Below are 19,775 nucleotides of genomic sequence, written 5' to 3'. Positions count from 1 at the left end.
ATCAACATCCAAAAAGCTCAACAGATTCTAAGTAGTATAAATTCTGAAAGACCCAGACCAAGACACATTATAAGCATGCTTTGAAAGACCAGAGTGTTTTGAAAGCAGCAAGATAGAAACAACTTGTCACATGCAAGGGGGTTCTTAATAAGATTTTCAGTAGATTTCTCATCTGAAGGTTGTGAGTTGACATATTCAAAGGCTAAAAGGAAAAAACCAAGAGTCCTGTATCCAACAGAACTGCCCTTCATAGTGAAGGAGAAATTAAGATGTTCTCAGTTAAACAAAAATGGAGGGATTTCATTTTCACCCGACCTGCTCTGTAAGAAATGCTCCAGGGAGTTCACAAGGTGACATGAAAGAACACTAGATAGTAACCCACAGCCATTTGATAAAATAAAGGTCTCAAAGGTAAATACATGAGGGGAGGCCACGGTGGGAAAATGGCGGGGGGAAGGCAGGAGTGGAGAAGCCTGAGAAGCCGCAGTGAGGACCTGAAGAAGAAGCAGAAAAACCTGTGAAAACGAAGATTGTTTCTTCCAGCCATGGAGGGGAAGTTCCAGTCCTAGAGCTGAGAAGCTATCAGCTGAAGAAGAAGCTGCAGACCTCCCAGCAAAGCCTCCAAAGATCTTCAAGTTTGGATTTGCTTTGGTAGTCAGACGACTAGGAAAGCATCAGCCACATCCACCAAACATGGGTCAGGTAAGCCCAAGGAAACTGTCCAACACTTATTCCAAAAACCCTTTCAGTAGCAGTGGCTTTTAATGAAGATGAAGATAGTGAACCAGAGGAAATGCCTCCAGAAGCAAAGACGAGGATGAAGGATATAGGAAGGGATACACCAACCTCAGCTGGACCATACTCCTTCAGTAAAGGAAAACGTGGGTTTTCTGATAACCAGAAGCTGTGAGAATGAAATACAGAATCTCATCTTGGAAATCTCTGTGACCAAGACAATTAAATGTTGTGTTTGAAATTGGGGTGTTGGGTGGGTATAAAGTTAAAAGGAACAGTTTATTTTTTAAAGAATGGTATAAGACTGTTTGGAACCGCTTTCTTCTTCTTCTTCTTTTTTTTAAAGATTGAGTGTTACACTAATAATGAGAGTTTGAAATTAGAGGTAATTTGTTTTATATACAGATTTCAAGACGTTTGCTAATTTTGTAATTTCATATGATTATTTTTCAAAGGTTACAGATAACAAATCAGAAATGGCACCTTTTTAAAGAATTGCATATTTTTTAGGCACAACTATTAGCACACTAAGAGGGAAACAATAATTTACTATTTTTTTTTTAAATTGCAAGCAGTACTTTCCTAACTCCCTCATTACCTAAACTGTCTGGCTCCCCAGAACAGCCTTATAGAGAGAGAGGAAGTATTGTACTTAGAGGAAAATGTTACTGGACGGTTGACTGAAAATAAATTTGGATAAAATTAAAATACAGCTTTTATTTTTTCCTTATGGGCATTTGTTTTGTTTCAAGTCATCATATACTAGGTAATGGCACTGCTGTCAGTAGATATAGACACTTAGCTCTTAAATTAAAAAAAAATTATGTGAAGTATCTAGTATTTGAAATAGCGCACTCACCTTAAGGTCTTGTCTGCCTTCATTAGCTTTCAAAGAGCAACATTTGCTACCAAAGTAAATCGATATTCTGAATGTGCTTCTCTTGGTTTTTATTTGTAGCTAGTTCCTGTAAGTATGTCCACCAGAATTTAAGGCAAATCATAGATAAGCTGTTTTTTTTAAAATACAGACCACCACCAAAAATTTAAATGTACATACTACTTAAGCATTTGGCTTGTTTTTATATTTTAAAATGTGTAAACACCAAAAGAGAGAAAGAGAGAAAAATTAACGTATGAAGACAGAAAGCGAGAAGATGCACTTTCTGTAACTTTTTGTCTGAGCATTTAAGTCACTAACTTGTTAAATCCAATTTAAATTGAACTCACTGCAGTGTTTCTTTTTTTTTTTTTATTGGTTGTTCAAAACATTACAAAGCTCATGACATATCATCTTTCATACATTTGATTCAAGTGGGTTATGAACTCCCATTTTTACCCCAAATACAAGTACTGCAGTGTTTTTTATTGATGCAATTATATGGTTTATTTAAGTATATACATACTGACCAGTGTCTTCTAAAAAGCACATTTTTAGGAACTAAAAGTAGAAGAAAAGAAAATGTATTTCAAAACATTTTCCCACCACATATACTGTTAGATTTATGTATTCTAGGGTGTTTGCTTTGTAGTTTTGTATTGTATATGTACATTATTTTTTTTTTTAATTAAGGGTGACTCTTTTTTTTTTTTTTTAGTTGTTGATGGACCTTTATTTATTTATATGAGGTGCTGAGAATCTAACCCAGTGCCTCACACAAGCTAGGCAAGCACTCTACCACTGAGCCACAACCCCAGCCCTGGACATTATTTATTTATTTATTTTTTAGTTGTAGATGGATACAACCTTTATCTTATTTCTTTATTTTTATGTGATGCAGAGGATCGAAACCAGGGCCTCACACATGTGGGGCAAGCACTCTACCGCTGAGCCATTACCCCAGCCCCAAGGACATTATTTTTTAATGTGACAATTAAACACATCTTTAAGAGCATAGTCACGGACAACAAAAACATGCTATAGCTATTTCCTTGAAAATTCCTACAATGTTAAATTTGGAGGCAGCTTCAGACTATTTTATTGGTGGTAATTACTCACTGAGCTCTTTTAATAGGTAGTAACTCCAAAGTAGTAGCCTGTGTATATTCCTAACATATGTTCACTTGTGTTTAAGTTTAGAAAAAGCCCCAAGTAAAATAATGGAAATGTATATAGAACTATTAGTTCTTATATGATTTAATTATATCGAGATACATGAATTTAATGTACTTTTATGTAGGCAAACTATCCATTTTGTCCATTTTACTGTTTGTTAAAATAACATCTCTCTCCTACATACTCTTTTCTTGACCCAAGTGAAAAATTAACCTAAGGTCAAGATGAGGAGAGAGAAACAACTGAGATAAATGTCTTTATTACAATAACAATAAATTTTGTCAAACTCAAAAAAAGGTAAAAAGTAAATACATGGGCAATTATAAAAGTATTACTATAAAAATATTTTATAATTCTACTTTTTATTTTCTACATGATTGGTGTTTAATAATTTAAAAAATTATTATTCTGAAAGCTAGTACTATTGTCACTTTTCTACAACATTTTAGAGCATAATATATTTAAAAGAATTATTAGTTTTGTGGCACATAGTATGTTAAGATATAATTTTGTGACATTAATAAGTAAAAGGGGTAAGGATGGAGCTGTTAAGGGAGCTGAGTTTTTGTGTATTTATTTATTTATTTATTTATTTTTGGTGGGGGTTGCTAGAGATTGAATTCAGGGACACTCAACCACTGAGCCACATCTCCAGCCCTATTTTATATTTTATTTTGAGACAGGGTTTCACTGAGTTGCTATGTGCTTCACCATTGCTGAGGCTGGTCTTTGAACTCGCGATTCTCCTGTCTCAGCCTCCCCAGCTGCTGGGATTACAGGCATGGCCCACTGCGCCTGATGTGAAAGTAAATCTGCTTTCTTTCTTTTTTTTTTGTAGTGCAATGGATTGAACCTAGGGCTTTGTTCATGTGAAGCAAGCACTCTATCAACTGAGCTATATCCCCAGCCCCAGAATGTTTTAACTTTAGTACTTTAAATGCAATTCCTTAGGTAATCACAAAGAATGTAGCAAAGGAATATACATAAAAGGAAATAAGAAGGGAGTTTCAATAACTCAGCACAAAAAATCAACTAAATACAAAAGAAGATAGTAATGCAAGAAATAAGGTACAAAAAAGCTATAAGCATATGGAAAACAAATAGCAAAATGACAGAAGTGAGTTCCTTTATATCAGTAATAATTTTAAAGATAAATGAATTAAATTCTTCAATAAAAAGAAAGAGCTTGGCAAAATGGATTAAGAGATCCACTTAGATCCAAAGACAAATAGATTGACAGTGAAAGGAGGGAAAAAGACATTCCATGCAAATAGTAACCAAAAGAGAGCAAGTGTGGCTATACTAACATAGGAAAAATATACTTTAAATCAAAAAAGTTTGTGAGGGACTGGGGTCGTGGTTTAGTGGTAGCGCTTGATTAGCATGTATGAGGCACTGGGTTCAATTCTCAGCACCACATATAAATGAATAAAATAAAGATCCATCAACATCTAAAAAATACTTTTAAAAAGTTTATGAGACAAAGAAGGATATTATTTATTAGTAAGTGGTCTGATTCAATAATAAGATAACAATTATTAAATTCCAATCTTCACTATAAAACAGCTAAATCTTAAGGATATTATACTAAGTGAAATAAGTCAGTCACCAAAAAAAAAAAAAAAGTAAGTATATGATTCCACTTATTTGAGGTACTTAGAGTAGTCAGTATCATAGAGACAGGAGGTAGAATGGTGGTTGTCAGGAGTTGGGGGGAGCAAGAAATGGGGAGAAAGTGTTTAGTGGGAACAGATTTTCATTTTGGTGGGGTAAAATGTTCTGGAGATGGATGGTGTTGAGGGTTACACTAAATTATATACTTAAATTATATACTTAAAATGGTAAACTTTGTGTATTTTATCATAGTAAAGTAATTGGAAAAAAATTTTAAATTGTGCACTTACCATCAATACTGTGTCAGTTTTGTGTTAGTGTAACAAACACCTGAAATAAATTAACTTATAAAGAGAAAAGGTTCATTTTGGCTTAACAGTTTTAGGAGTGTCATTCCATGGTTGGTTAGCTCTGTTGCTTTAGGGCCTGTGGTGAAGCAGTTCGTGGTGGTGGGGAGTACATGGCAGAACTAAACTATGTACTTCATGATTGAGGATTGAAAAAGATAAAGGAAGAAAATCCAGGATTCCACAATCCCTTTCAAGGGTGTGCCCCTTGTGACCTGAGGACCTCACACAAGGACCTTCTAAAGGTTCTACCACCTCGCAGTAGCACCATGGGCTAGGGTTCAAGCTTCTAACACATGGTCCTTTGGAAACATTTAAGATCCAAAATGTAGCAAATTTGTAATTTCACAAAATTTTTATCACCTAAAAGAAATCTATACCGATTAGCATTCATTTCCCCTACTCCTTTCTGCTCACCACTCACAATGTCTAATGTATATTCTTTCTTTGTTAATTTGCCTATTCTGGATGTTTCATATGAATGGAATTCTGTAATATGTGGCTGCTCCAGGTTGAATGTATCCATCAAGGATTCATGGATTGGAAACTTGGTCTCCAGTGTAGTGATGTTGAAATGTGGCAGGGTCTAGTGGGAGTTAGTTAGGTCATTAAAGACACTGATTTGGGAAGGGATTAAAGTAGTTCTTGTTGAACCCTGAATTGAGAGAGCCCAATCCCTGAATGCTCCATGGCTTTCTATCTCTCCATGTTGTTATCTGTCCCTCTTGCATGTGTTCCTGCCATAATGTCATTTACCATCTGATGCAACCAAGAGAGTCCTCACCAGAGTTCATGCCATGCCAGTTGAATTGCCATCTTCCAAAACTAAACTGAAAAAATCTCTTTTATTTTTAAGTTATCCAGCCTTAGATAATTTTATTATAGCATTGGAAAATGGATTAATACACTGGGCATTTGTGTCTGCCTTCTTTCACTTAGCATAATGTTTTCAAGTTTCATCCATGTTCTATCCTACTTCATATAAGTACATCCATGTTGAATACTATTACATTTTTCATTCTTTCTTCAGTTGATGGACATTTGAGTTGTTTTCATTTTGGGACTGTAATGTTCAGTGTTGCTGTGAACAGTAGTATAAAAGTTTTTATGTGAGCATATGTTTTTGGTTCTCTTGGGTGGCACAATTGCTAAGTAATATGGTAACTATATTTAACCACTTGAGGAATTTCCAGGCTCTTTTCTATAAAAGAATATTTCCTATAAATGTTATTTAATAATTGAAACCTACTATTAATTACTTACACTAGCTTCATATGTAAAAAATTATACATTTAGTGCTTTAAAAAAATTACACATATAAATGCTTCAGAAATGTTTCTGATATTTCATCAAATAAATTTGAGAACTATGGTTTTTTATACATTTTAGGCATAAGTACTTATTCTCAGAGAACATGCTTTTTCTTTTATTGTTCATGTTCATTATAAAACAAGAATTCTCTGTAGTAGGTATATTAATATTGATTCTAATAGGATTAGGAGTGTAATTATTTTATTTTGGGGGGGATGAAGACTTTTTTAATGAATAGATTTTTAAAATTGATTCCTTTTAGTTATACATGACAGTATTGTTCATTTTGATATAATTATACAAGCATGGAATATCTTATTCTAATTATGACCCAGTCTTGTGTACAGGATAGTGAGAGTCACTGTGGTATATTCATGTATGTACATGGGAAAGAGAGGTCAGATTCATTCCACTGTCTTTCCTTTTCATATCTCTCCACTTCCCTTTATTTGCCTTTGTCTAATCCAATGAACTTCTATTCCCTGCCTTCCACCTTATTGTGGGTTAGCTTCCACCTATCAGAAAACTTTCAACCTTTGGTTTTTTTTTGGGGGGGAGGGCATTGGCTTATTTCACTTAGCATGATAGTTTCCAGATACATCCATTTAAAGTCATTATTTTTTTTATGGCTGAATAATACTCCATTGTGTATATATATACAGCACATTTTCTTTATCCATTCATCTGTTGAAGGTGGGCACCTAGGTTGGTTCCATAGTTTAGCTATTGTGAATTGTGCTGCTATATACATTGATGTGGCTGAGTCACTGTAGTATTCTGTTTTTAAATCCTTTGGATGTATACCAAGAAGTGGGATAACTGGGTCAAATGGTTGTTCCATTCTGAGGAATCTCCATACTGTATCAATTTACAGTTCCACCAGCAATGTATGAGTGTATCTTTTCCCCACATCCTCACCAATATTTATTGCTGCTTGCCTTCTTGATAATTGTTATTCTGACTGGAGTGAGGTGAAATCTCACCTCATTTCTTGCATTTCTTTTAATTGCTAGAGATGTTGAACATATATTTGTTGACCAGTTGTACTTCTTCTTCTATGAAGTGTCTGTTTAGTTCCTTTGCCCATTTTTTTTTTAAGGTGGGGTGTTAAGTTTTTTGAGTTCTTTGTATATCCTTCAAATTAACACCCTATTGGAAGTGCAGGTGGCAAAGATTTTCTCCCATTCTATAGATCTCTCTTCACCCTCTTAATTGTTTTCTTTGATGTGAAGAAGCTTTTTAGTTTGCTGCCATCCCATTTATTAATTTTTTATTTTAAGAAGTGTAATTTAGAGTCTGGGGTTGTGGTGCAGTGGTAGAGTGCTTGCCTAGCATGTGTGAGGCACTAGGTTTCAATCCTTAGCACCACATAAAAATAAATAAATAAAATAAAGGCATTGTGTCCATCTACAACAATAACAACAACAAAATTTTAAAAAAGAAGTGTAATTTAAATAGCATTCTAAGCCTTCCCCTTTTAAAAATGTTCGAATTATTTTAGTAGGCTTGCACAGATAAATTGATTAGTAACTAAAAACAAAAATAAAAACTAAAGCTATAATAGGAATATGTCTTGTTCTAATTTTGGTAGTAGACACTATGTTATAAATAAGATTATTGAAAGGAATAGGCAAATAATGCTTTTAATATATATATTTTTTCAATTGGGCTTCAAACCAACAAGATTGTTTCAGTGTAGTTGTATGTGGAGATGGCTATTAGAGTTTCTTAGATGATTCTCTAAGCTAAAAGTCATGCCTGGGTTTTTTAGTGATTTTTTTTTTATGAGAGCATATACAGCTAACTTGACTTGATCTTCTCAAGTATTTCTTGAGGATTGCATTAGAATAAGGAGTAAGTATTAGTACTAGAGTAGTCCTTCCCTTTTGAGTAGGCCAATTAGATTACATAATAAAGTGCCTTTCTTTACCCAAACTGATGCTTGAGAATTGAAGTAATTGGGTTATCTCCAACCTACTTTCTCCTTTAACATTATTATCACCAGTGTTTGTGAGCCTGTAAGAGAATTATTATCAGATATTTTTTAAAATATTGAATAGGAAAGGTTGTTTTAATTGATAAATAATCTGTGTATGTCAGTATATCTGTTCTTTGTCTATTAGAGATGATGTCCTGCAAGCTAACATATCTTTGGTTGCTGTGATATAACTACTCAGAATGATAGTGGTATTTCTTTTACTAGTGACCCCAATTTCTTATTTGTATTATTATCAGAACACATTTAAAAAAATTTTTTTAGTTGTAAATGGACAGAATGCCTTTATTTTATTGGTTTATTTCTATGTGGTGCTAAAGATTGAACCCAGTGCCTCACACGTGCCAGGCAAGCTCTCTACCACTGAGCTACAGCCCCAGCTCATCAGAACACATTTTTAAAAATGTTACATTAGTTGTTTAAAAGAAAAAGAACATTGTGTAATATCAGGTGGTGATAATTTGATATACTGGATGGTAAAGGATTAATGATGACATGAATGCCTAGTCCAAAAACAGATCACAAAGTGCTGATCATAACTTAGTGACACTGGGGTGTACAGAGGATGATGATGCAGAAAGTGATGCATGAGGTGTCAATTCCCCCATTCTTATTTTGAGACTGGAAATCCTTGGTAAGGGCTGCATTATATTTGTGGGGTGTGTGTGTGTGTTTGTTTTGTGTGTTGTGTTCAATATTTTTATTATGTTAAGGTAATATAAATTAATTCAACTATAAGATTTGGGACATTGGATCTACACTTATTCATTATTGTACCATTTTGAGATTAAAATTTATAAACCATTGGAAAGAAAGAACAGATCAGATCCTGGAAATTCTGGGTAAGTTATTTGCAAATAAAAATTTTTTCAATCGAATTAGTTTCAATATCAATATTCAGTTTGCTGGGTTTATAAATATATATATATATATATATATATATACACACACACACACAATATCTATATCTATATCTATATATATAGTTGTAGATGACACAATATCTTTATTTTATTTATTTATTTTTATGTGGTGCTGAGGATCAAATCCAGTGCCTCACGCGTGAGAGGCAAGCGCTCTACCACTGAGCTACAACCCCAGTCCAATTTGCTGGTTTTTTTAAAAAGAAAAATTTAAATGTATCTTCTTAAGTGCAGTTGATCTATCTTTTGTTTTAGAAGAGACTATTCTGATTCAGATTTATTATCAGGATTATGTTAGCCTGTAGAATTAACTGATTACATATTATTTTAGGCTTTAATCTTTAAAAAAGATCCTGTTCTGAATGACTTCAAGGGTATTTTTTCTTGGTCTCAGGTTTTGATTTCTTCAGATAGTCTTCATCTTGTTGGATTAGTTTTGATGATTTATATTTTCCTAGAAAATAATTAAATAGATTAAGTCTTTAAATAAAAGCTATACAGTATTAAATACTTAAAACTATCTCCCATATGCAGTTATATCACTTTTCTCATTTATGATACTCCATAAGACTCACTTTTACATAGCAAGGGTTCCTGAAAATGATAATGAAGATCATTACTGAAATAATATTATATTTGAGACTTGTTTCTCATAAAGAAATAAACATCAGCCCAGCTGGGATCAGAGCTCAGTGGTAGAGCACTTGCCTAGCATGTGTGAATGAGGCGGAACTGGGTTCAATCCTCAGACCACATAAAAAATAAATAAATAAAATAAAGGTCCATTGACAACTAAAAATATTTTAAAAAGAAAGAAATAGACATTAATTAAATAGGGAGAAAATAATCCTAGCTATTAATAATTTCTTCTGGTGGGATATTGGGTGATTTTTATTCTCTAGTACATTCTTCTTTTTTTATACGAGTTTTCTACAGAGAAAGTAACCATATAGTAGAAATCAGCCTGATATTAATTGCCATGGCAGTATGTCTGTATTCACAAGTTTTTTCTCTCTGTCCTCTCACCTTTCATTGGCAATTCCCCAAGTGGTTAAGTAAACAAGGATGGATGGATGATAAATGTTTCTATAACTCTGGGGATTCTGAAGTATTCCATTATAAGTGCTAGTTACACATGCTGATATGACCACTTTTTACTTTGAAAGGATGGTGTTTGCTTATTGAAGAGAAAGACATCAGTGTCTTTCTTGCCTGAGCAGTTGGAATGTAAACTGTGATTCCTCTTCTTTTTCCTAAAAAGACAGGATCTTGCATACTTCTCCATTCTTCCCTTTTGTAGAAGAGAAAAAATGACAGGAAGGTGAATGTAGCAGAATTAGTACTAAGGACAATGTACCAATCCCGGAGACCTGCTGTAATTTTTAGAAAGTCAAGGTATATATCCGTAGGGAATTCTATTTTGGAATTTAAATTCATGTGAAGTCTTTTGGCATTAATTAATTTTTGAAGCTGTGAGACAAATGATGACCTCCTTGCAAAATTTTAATATGAATCTGTTCCAAAGATTGATGACTCCTCTATAGGATCTCTCTGTGATTATTACATTAACATTAGACTTAGCCAAGTATTGATGTGTTAATTTTTTTTTTTTTTTTTTTTTTTTTTATACTGGGGATTGAACCACTGAGCACTGGGTACTGGGCACTCAACCACTGAGTCACATCCCCAGCCCTATTTTGTATTTTATTTAGGGACAGGGTCTCACTGAGTTGCTATGTGCCTCACCTTTGTTGAGGTGGGATTCGCCTATCTCAGCCTTCCAAGCTGATGGTGTTACAGGTGTGTGCCCCGATGCCCAGCTTGATGTGTTAAGTTTTTTTTTTTTTTATTCTTTAGTTTTATTTTAGTTGTTGGTGGACCTTTATTTTATTTGTTTACATGTGGTGCTGAGAATCTAACCCAGTGCCTCACACATTCCAGGCAAGGGCACTACTGCTGAGCCCCAGCCCCAGCCCCCCGATGTGTTAATTTTATGTGCACACAGAGGGAAGGGGGAACTCATTGTTCCCTGAAGTTTTAATTTTTTTTCATTACTGGACTTCTTTTCATATACTGTTAAGGAAGTACAAATGTTTTATATTCCCTCTATTTTTTAAGCACACACCAAAATCTTTTACAGTGACTTGTGGTCCAGGAAAGTATCTGAATCAACTGCTTTAATAATATTTTATAGTGAGAAAAGGAGAGTTGCAAACATAGTATTTTCTGTATATTTTTGTCTCTGTTGATTTGAATAGAACTAAATGACATCTAGTGTGTGTGACAGACCAAAACGTAAAGGGGTTTAAATAAGATGAGGGAAAAACAAGGAAAGCAGGACAAAGGGAAACCCAAGTTTACAAAGATTCATTGAATTTTACTCAGGGAAATGAAAAGGTTTTATCTATCACTATCCCCAAAGCAATATGACAGGAAGTCTGACTTTGATTATTCATTATCAAGCAATGTAAAGAGGAATCTATAGTTGACCAACAAATGGGTACATTTTACCTTGCATGCAAAGGTCAGGTTCTTACAGTATACATATGTAAGCATATGTAACTATAAATTATAGGGTCTTATAGAAAGGCATATCACCCAGTCCTATCTTATACATATCTATGTGTAGGGCCAACAAAATTGACTGATTAATTGAAAATGTTAGGTAAGGTAGAGAATTACAAATATTAATAAACACATTCTATAAACATTTGATTTTTTTTTAAAGAGAGAGGGAGGGAGAGAGAGAATTTTTTAATATTTATTTTTTAGTTTTCGGCGGACACAACATCTTTTGTTTGTATGTGGTGCTGAGGATCGAACCCGGGCCACACACATGCCAGGCGAGCGCGCTACCGCTTGAGCCACATCCCCAGCCCCAAAAAACATTTGATTTTTAATGTAAATCATTATACATTGACTATAGACCACAATCATCTTTCCTCACAACCTACTATGCTTATTTACTACTTTTGGGTTCATTTTGCATAAAGAACAGACATTTACAAAGCAAACTGAGTATGGAATCCTACTTGATTTTTAGATTTTTTTATTTTTAAACAGAATCTCACTAAGTTGCCCAGACTGGTCTTGAACTTGAGATCTTCCTGTCTCAGCCTCCCAAGTAGCTCGAATTACAGTGGGTACCACCATACTTGCCTGATTTTTAACAATAATTTCTCATTTCCAATTTTTAGGTATTACCTTTCCCAAAATATTTATCTTAGTTTTCATAGAAACACCCTTTTTAATGCACGTATTTCATAATATTTAATTAAATAGTAAATTATATAATTACACAGTGGCATAAAAGTGATGAGAATGAACACAAACATATATTGTAACTTGGGAAAACAGAATGTAAAGACTTACTGCTAATGAAATAGTCTATTCAACTTAAGCATTTAGGTTTCTGTGGACAGCTGTGTGTTTTATAGAGGAAATGTACAGTGGAGATTGAGTCATTTGGGGAGTTTCTGTTGTTTGATTTAGCTGATGCCTGTATTTTCATTAGGGATGATTAGCTATGATAGACCTTTATGGTTAAGGCCTTTAACAATAATATTTGGTGAGGCGGTTTGTTAAAGAACTGAATTTATTCATTAGTATGAGAAGAGAGCAATACATAATCTGATTTCAGAGCTTGTGCACTTACCATGGTTTTCATCTCTTTACCACCATCCCCACTTTGTGGGAAATGTTAGCACTCCAGGGTCCAATGTACAACAAGGGATCAGAAGGAAACGGTGTATGCAAAATAATACAATAATGTTGATTCATTCTCTGTATTAAACATTGTACTCTAAAACTAGTATATACTACCTTGTTTTCAAATCTCTCTAGAACTCCAAAATTGATAGAAAGTATGAAAACTGTACATGTAGATAAATTCTGAGTAGAATTATAAATTAACAACAAAACTAAAATGGTTTGGTAGTTGTTATTTAGGATGAATATATATATTTTTTTTTAATTAGGTTTCCGGTTTTTCTTCTTTGTGGGGGTAGTTGAGTCTCACCTTCAGCCTGACTCAATTCCTTAAGAATAGGAAGTTGGTGGGCTGGGGCTATAGCTCACTGGTAGAGTGCTTTCCTAGCACATGTGAGGCACTGGGTTCCATCCTCAGCACCACATAAAAATAAATAAATAAAAGTATTGTATTCACCTACAACTAAAAATATTATTAAAAATAAAAGAATAGGAAGTTGGTAACTGCTTTTTAGCCAGAAGGCAATGTAGTTTAGGCTCTAGAGTTAGATTAACAAATTTGTCCAGCACACACATGTATCATTTCACTTAGTAGCTGTCTGACCTTGGGCAAATTACTTAACGTCATTATAAAATAGGGCTTAATATCTATCACACAGAATTTCTATAAAAATTAAATTAATTCAAGTAAAGTTTTTATAGCAGTGCCTCGTGTATAGTAAATAATAAGTGATGGCCATCATCGTCCTTATCAACCTTGAGAAAGAAGAATGTGAGGTTGAAAATGTGCCTTGTGGGTGAATCTGGGGTGTGCAATATTGGAGAATAGGTACAGAAATAGGTAAGAAGTAGTGGAACCAGGGAAGGCACATGTGGTCTGGAAATGTTGCCGTTGTTCTGGGCTTTACCTCTTGTTCATGAAAAGATAAATCCTGGGTCAAGGTGGAAATAAAAACTAAGTGGAAGAAATAATAAAAATGACAGAAATTGGTTAGAAAACAGAAAAACAGTGGGATAAATATGAGCATGGACTTGCTGAAAAATTCCAATAAAATACAAAAACTTGTAGCCATCTAAATTGAGGAGAAAAGGGCAAAATGAGTTAGAAAGCCAGAGAGGAATACTACAAGTTGGGAGAGATTCTTAAAAGTTTGGGAGCGTGCTATGCAGTTTTGAGGCAATGTATTAGGAAATTTTGATGAAATTAGAATATGCCAGAAAATATGAAAATTGGCTAGAGAAGTAGAAGAATCTGATTGTACTCCCCCTCTGTTTGAAATTTCCTTTGCATTGTAACTTTCAGCACATCTTCAGATCCTCTGTGCTGTGACCTCTCTGCCTTCTACTTGGTGCCTTTTCCCTTTAGCTTTTGCCCTCCAACTGCTTGTCTTTTCTGTTCTTTTTCACACCAGGCCCTTTGCACATGCTGTTTGTTTTGCCTGGAGTGTTGTCACCCTATTTTGAAAGGTTAATTTCTATTTATCCTGAGATTTCAGCTCAAATATCATGTCCACAGGGAAACTGATTCTTAATCTTCACAGACTAGGTGTGGGTCTCTATGTCCTGTGTTCTCACAGCTCCACATATTTTTCCTTCCTGTAACACTGTTAACAATTACTTCTGGTTACTTAGGTCTCTTTCTCTCCAACCAGATAATACTCACTTCAAGGGTATTGTTGATGGTTGTTTTGTTCTCCCTTGGAACTATGGTGCTTAGGCATATAGAGAGGTAATGAATAAATACTTATCCAGTGAATAAATATTGACATAGTCAAATAGCATTTTTATTTCTTCTTTAATTATGAGAATTGCAAATCCATTCTCTCTTTTTCAAAAAAACAAAACAAAACAAAAAAAAAAGGTGGGGGAGTTGAACATATTTCTCCCAAGCATTTTAGGAAGTAATTTTCTAAATTAAACTGTTATATAGCATACCTATATAAATATGGTAAACTGTCCAGTTCATTTTTCCTAATTTCAAGTTTAACAGAGCATCAAAAAGGAGTGTTATAGACCTAGCTCAGTCATGACATGGATGGAAAAAGCCAATATAAAATGTTAGCAAATGAGATTCAATAGGATAATAAAAGAATAATATGCCATAATCAGAATTTTTCAGTTGATTAAAACAGTGTGGATGGATTTTATTTCAGAAATAAAAAATCATATGGTCATCTTAATCAACATGATAAAAAGTTTGATAAAACTCAAAATATTTATTTTTTTTAAGGTGGGATCTCACTTTGTTGTCCAGACTGGCCTTTAGTCTCCTACTGAGTAGCTGGGATTTTTGCCACTGCATCTGGCAAATCCTCCTTCTTCATTAAATCTTTAATAGTAAAGACAAAGGCTTTAGTTAAACAACAAATTAAAACCAATAGTCAATATCATGCTATGTGATGAAAAGACATTTCTGTGAAATGGAATGGAATAAAAAAGCTCACTGAAATGTCATCATAGGTTAGGTTGCCATGTTTTGGAAAGTCTGGATAATGTGATAAAACTTAACAAATCAGAAACCGGACTTTTGGAAAAATAGAGATATACTCATTTATTTGCAGGCAGAATAGTTATATCTAGAAATCAAAGAGAAAATGAAAAAAGTTAGAGTTAATAAGAATAGGTAGGAATTAATATTAAGAGGTTGGATTAAAATATAAAGTTGGTGATTTTTCTGTAGCTCAACAAATGAGCAAATATAATGAAGAATGTTCTATTTGTGATAGCATCAGTGAACACCTTAATGAAGAAAATATGACAAGTAAATGAAGAAAATTATAAACTTCTACTGAAAAGTACAAAAGAAAATTTAAATGAATAAGCCATATATGATTCTGAATGAGATGAAAGACTAAATATGTAAATGCTTTCAAATTGCTTAATACATTCACTGTGTCAAAATACTGAAAATATTTCTTTTGAAATTTGACCAGAAAGTTTATCTATTTAGAAGAGCAAATATAAGATAAAAACTAAGACAAGATTTTCAGTGAATGATAATTAGGAGAAAAGAGTTTTACCAAGTATCAGGTTTTGTAAAGCAACAATTTGAATAATGTAATTCAGAAGAACAAATACATTTGAATAAACCCAGAAATAGATTCCATTGTATAAAAGAAGTCAATATGAGCTTCTAAAAAGGAACTTAAAAAGTGATTAGCTTTGCCGTGTAATCCCAGCAGTTTGGGAAGCTGAGGCAGGAGGATTGCAAGTTCAAAGCCAGCCTCAGCAAATTAACAAGGCCCTAAGCAACTCAGTGAGACCCTGTCTCCAAATAAAATGTAAAAAAGAGCTGGGGGATATGGCTCAGTGGTTAAGTGCCCCTGGTTTCAATTCCACTCCCTACCCAAAAGTGATTAGCTTCATAAGCCAGAAGATAAACAAATGGCCAATAAATACATGGAAAAAATCTGTATTATTATTAGGCAAATAAATTAAAAACTCATGAGCTACTGCTTTCCATATACCCTTCAGAGTTAAAAGCTCACTGAAACAGAGTTAAATTGTCTAAAGTTTAAAAACTTGATTATACTAGTGTTAAATAGGATGTGGAGCCCTCTATACTGCTGATGGAAATGTAAAAAGTTAAAGGTGTACCTACTGGTACAGTCCAGCTAATTCATTCCTAGATATTTACCCAAGAGAAATGAAAACATGTTTATTCAAAGATTTGTACATGTATGTTCACATCAGTTTTATCCACAGTAGCCCCAAATTGGAAACATCCAAAATGTCTCTTTAACATGCAAATGGCTTTAAAAAAAATTGTATTGTCAGCTCCCAGCTTTTAGTGTTACCAGCTCTTAGCGTCATCAACCTTGGGTTCTTTTGCTCAATTTGAGATAGAAATCTCTGAAAGATAAGCAAACAATACCATCTAAATGAGGTTTTTAAGGGTTTATGCTGTAAGACAAGAAAGAGCAAATGGCATAGGGTCTTTGGACTGCTTTCCCAGGACTTAAGGAATAAAGCCTATATGACAAAAAGGGTGGGCTTGAGCAGGCACACAGTCAGCTGTTGAACATGATCCCAGTATGTCTGCACAAATGTTTTCAGCTCTTTGCTCCTACACAGAAATTTACATTTTGCACTGTGATCTGCTCAGTGCTCATTGGATCCATTTGTACTGTGTTGTAAAAGATGGTGGAGGTGCTCACTACCACCACTTCAGGAAAGTCTTGTCAGTCAAATTTCCTTGCATATGACGGGATTGCAGGGCAAGCTTAGGCATCAGCAGCTCTGGAACCTGGTCATTGGTGGGAATACTTTTTTGAAAGCAGCTTTTGTTAAGTGGGAAACCTTCGTGGGGGCATCAGAGCCTCCCCTGCTTTCAATATTCAAGCATATACTACTATTCAACAGTAAAAAGAAATGATCCATTGATACACGAACAATGTAAAACAATGTAAGTGCATTTCAGAATAACTATGTTGAATGAAAGATGCCAAAGACTAAAGACTTCTTACTAGAAGATTCTATATATATAAAAGTCTAGAAACTTCAAATTAATCTGTAGTGACAAAAAGCAGCAGATCAGTGCTTACCTGAAGACACTCATCTGCATTGCTTTCCTTGGCATGCCAGGCAGGCCTCCACTTCAGGGTCCTTGGCCATTCTGTTGTGGTCCCTGTAATATTTTCCCCTGTATGTCTACATGGCTTGTTCCATTACCTCCTCCATATCTTTACTTACATGTTGCCTTTTCAGGGGAACCTTCCTTGACTATCTTATTAGAAGTCACCACCAGGCCCCACCTACTCTACGTTTCTGCCTTTTGTCCATTGTGCTTACCATTTTTAACATACTATGTTATACTTATTGCTTATGTATTTTGTTTACTGTGTTTTCCTCTCCTCGATTGTTCATCTTTTTCTCTCTCTAGTAAGTAAGCTCAATGAGGGCAGGATATTTTGTATTTCCTTCTACCCCATTTGTTTTCTTCGAGCCTGGTGCACAACAGGTGTTCAATATATATTTGCAGAATGAATGAAATGCTTTGATTTGAATTGCATGTAAATTGAGCTCAAGTCAAAGTCACTGAATAGAAACAAAGAAAGAAATGTAAAATTGCTGTTCTTTGTATTGCCAGTGGATATTCTTCATCCAGAACACAGAATTTTGAGGAATTGATAAGTGGGGAATTAATTAATTAAAGCATTTAACAGAATGCTTTCTGTTTCCTTGTTGGCAAAATGAGGTTGGTAGACTGATCCCAAAAGTTCATTTTTGCTCTCAAATTCTAACAACCCTTAAGTTTGAACCCTTTGTGGTTTTTGAGAAACTGAGAAAACTCTCCTTTTATTTCCCTTGTAAATGGCCATCACTAGTTTCTTTATTACTTTTAGTCCTGTTCCTTTTAAAATATTCCTATATCTCTGCAACCCATTTTGGCAAGAAAGTGGTTAATACTAAGAAAAGGGTGGTGGCAATACAGGGACTAGAATTTATCCCAGAAGCTGGGTTGGATGAAAAAAAAAACCAGTTTCAAATGACAAAGAATGACCAGATGTAACTAGAGTAGGAATCTGAACATGCTTTTCTTTTGTTTAATAAGAAGTTTAATGGAGTTTATGCTCTAGAAAGTTTTCAAATTATAAATGTAAGAGAATAATATAGAATTTGACATACTATATTTTGTAGGTAAAATGTAAGGAAAAGTAGAATTTGAAATATTACATTTTGCAAATAGCAATGTTTTTGCTATGTCTGGATGGATTTAGAAAACTTTAATGGCATTAAAATGATGCAGATGACATAGCTCTTGTTCTTTTGGGCCCTCTTTTCCTTAACCCATTGTGTCCCATCATCCTATATATAGGACACCTATAAACATCTATAAAATTTTATAGGACATCTATAAAATTGCTCAGCTTAGGGTTTTTCCCTGACTTTTTTTGTTGATACATTACAGTTGTACATAGTGGTGAGATTCATCATGGCATATTTGTACATTACACAATATGACAATGTAATTTGGCTAATACTCCCCAGCATTTCCCCTTTCCTTCCCCCTGTCTCTTTCCTCTACTGTACTGATATCCCTTTTATTTTCATGAATGCCCCCCTCCATTTCATGAGATGCCCCTTTCATTTTCCTCTTTAGCTCCCACACGTGAGAGAAAACATATGACCCTTTGTTTTTCTGTGTTTGGCTTATTTTGTTTAATATAATGGTCTCTAGTTCCATCTGTTTTCCTGCAAATGACATGATTTCATTCTTCTTTATCGCTGAATAAAACTCAATTGTGTATATATACCACATTTTCTTTATCCATTCATCTACTAGCAGACATCTAGGCTGGTTCCATAGTTTGTCTATTGTGAATTGTGCTGTGATAAACTTGGTTATTCATGTATTGCTATAGTAGGGTGACTTCAATTCTTCAGGATAAATACTGAGGAATGGTATAGCTGGGTCTTATGGTGGTTCCATTCCTAGTCTTTATACTGATTTTCATAGTGATTGTATTAATTTACGGCCCCACCAGAGTATAAAAATGTACATTTTCTCCACATCCTCTTCAGCACTTACTGTATTTATATTCTTGATGGCTGCCATTCTAATCAGAGTACAATGAAATCTCAGTGTAGTTTTGATTTGCATTTACCTAACGATGTTGAACATTTTTTCATATATTTGTTGGCCATTGTATTTCTTTTTTTTTTGAGAAGTGTCTGTTTAGTTCATTTGCCCACTTATTAATTGGATTGAGGGTTTTTGTGTGTGTTTTGTGTGTGTGCTAAGTTTTTTGAGTTCTTTGTATATTCTGGATATTAATGCTCTATCAGAAAAACAGCTAGCAAAGATTTTCTCCCATTCTGTAGGTTCTCTCTTAATATTCTTGTTTCTTTGATGTGCAGAGCTTTTTAATTTGATATCATCCCATCTATTGACTTTTGGCATTATTTCCTGAGCTTTACAGGTCCTATTGAGAAAATCATTGACTGCATCAATATGTTGGTAGTGTTGACCCTATATTTTCTTTTAGGAATTGCATAGTTTCTGGTCTAATTTGTAAGTATTTGATCCCTTTTGAGTTAGCTTTTATACAGGGTGAGAGATAGGGATCTAGTCTCATTTTTCTTTT

General features: G+C 34.2%; 1 protein-coding gene and 1 pseudogene across 3 annotated transcripts in view; both read left to right on the top strand.

The window, feature by feature from the left end:
- Positions 1-19,775, top strand: part of Magi3 (membrane associated guanylate kinase, WW and PDZ domain containing 3) — a 255,744-nt gene that overhangs the window by 59,348 nt on the left and 176,621 nt on the right. The gene's annotated exons all lie outside the window — the stretch shown is intronic.
- Positions 1-19,775, top strand: part of LOC124101971 (PEST proteolytic signal-containing nuclear protein-like) — a 45,066-nt pseudogene that overhangs the window by 1,306 nt on the left and 23,985 nt on the right.

The sequence above is a fragment of the Marmota monax genome, unplaced genomic scaffold (assembly GCF_021218885.2).
Source record: "Marmota monax isolate L192 unplaced genomic scaffold, Marmota_monax_Labrador192_F-V1.1 WCK01_AAM20220418_F8-fsc00087, whole genome shotgun sequence".
NCBI lineage: Eukaryota > Metazoa > Chordata > Mammalia > Rodentia > Sciuridae > Marmota > Marmota monax.
This window is presented reverse-complemented; position numbering and strand designations above follow the sequence as displayed.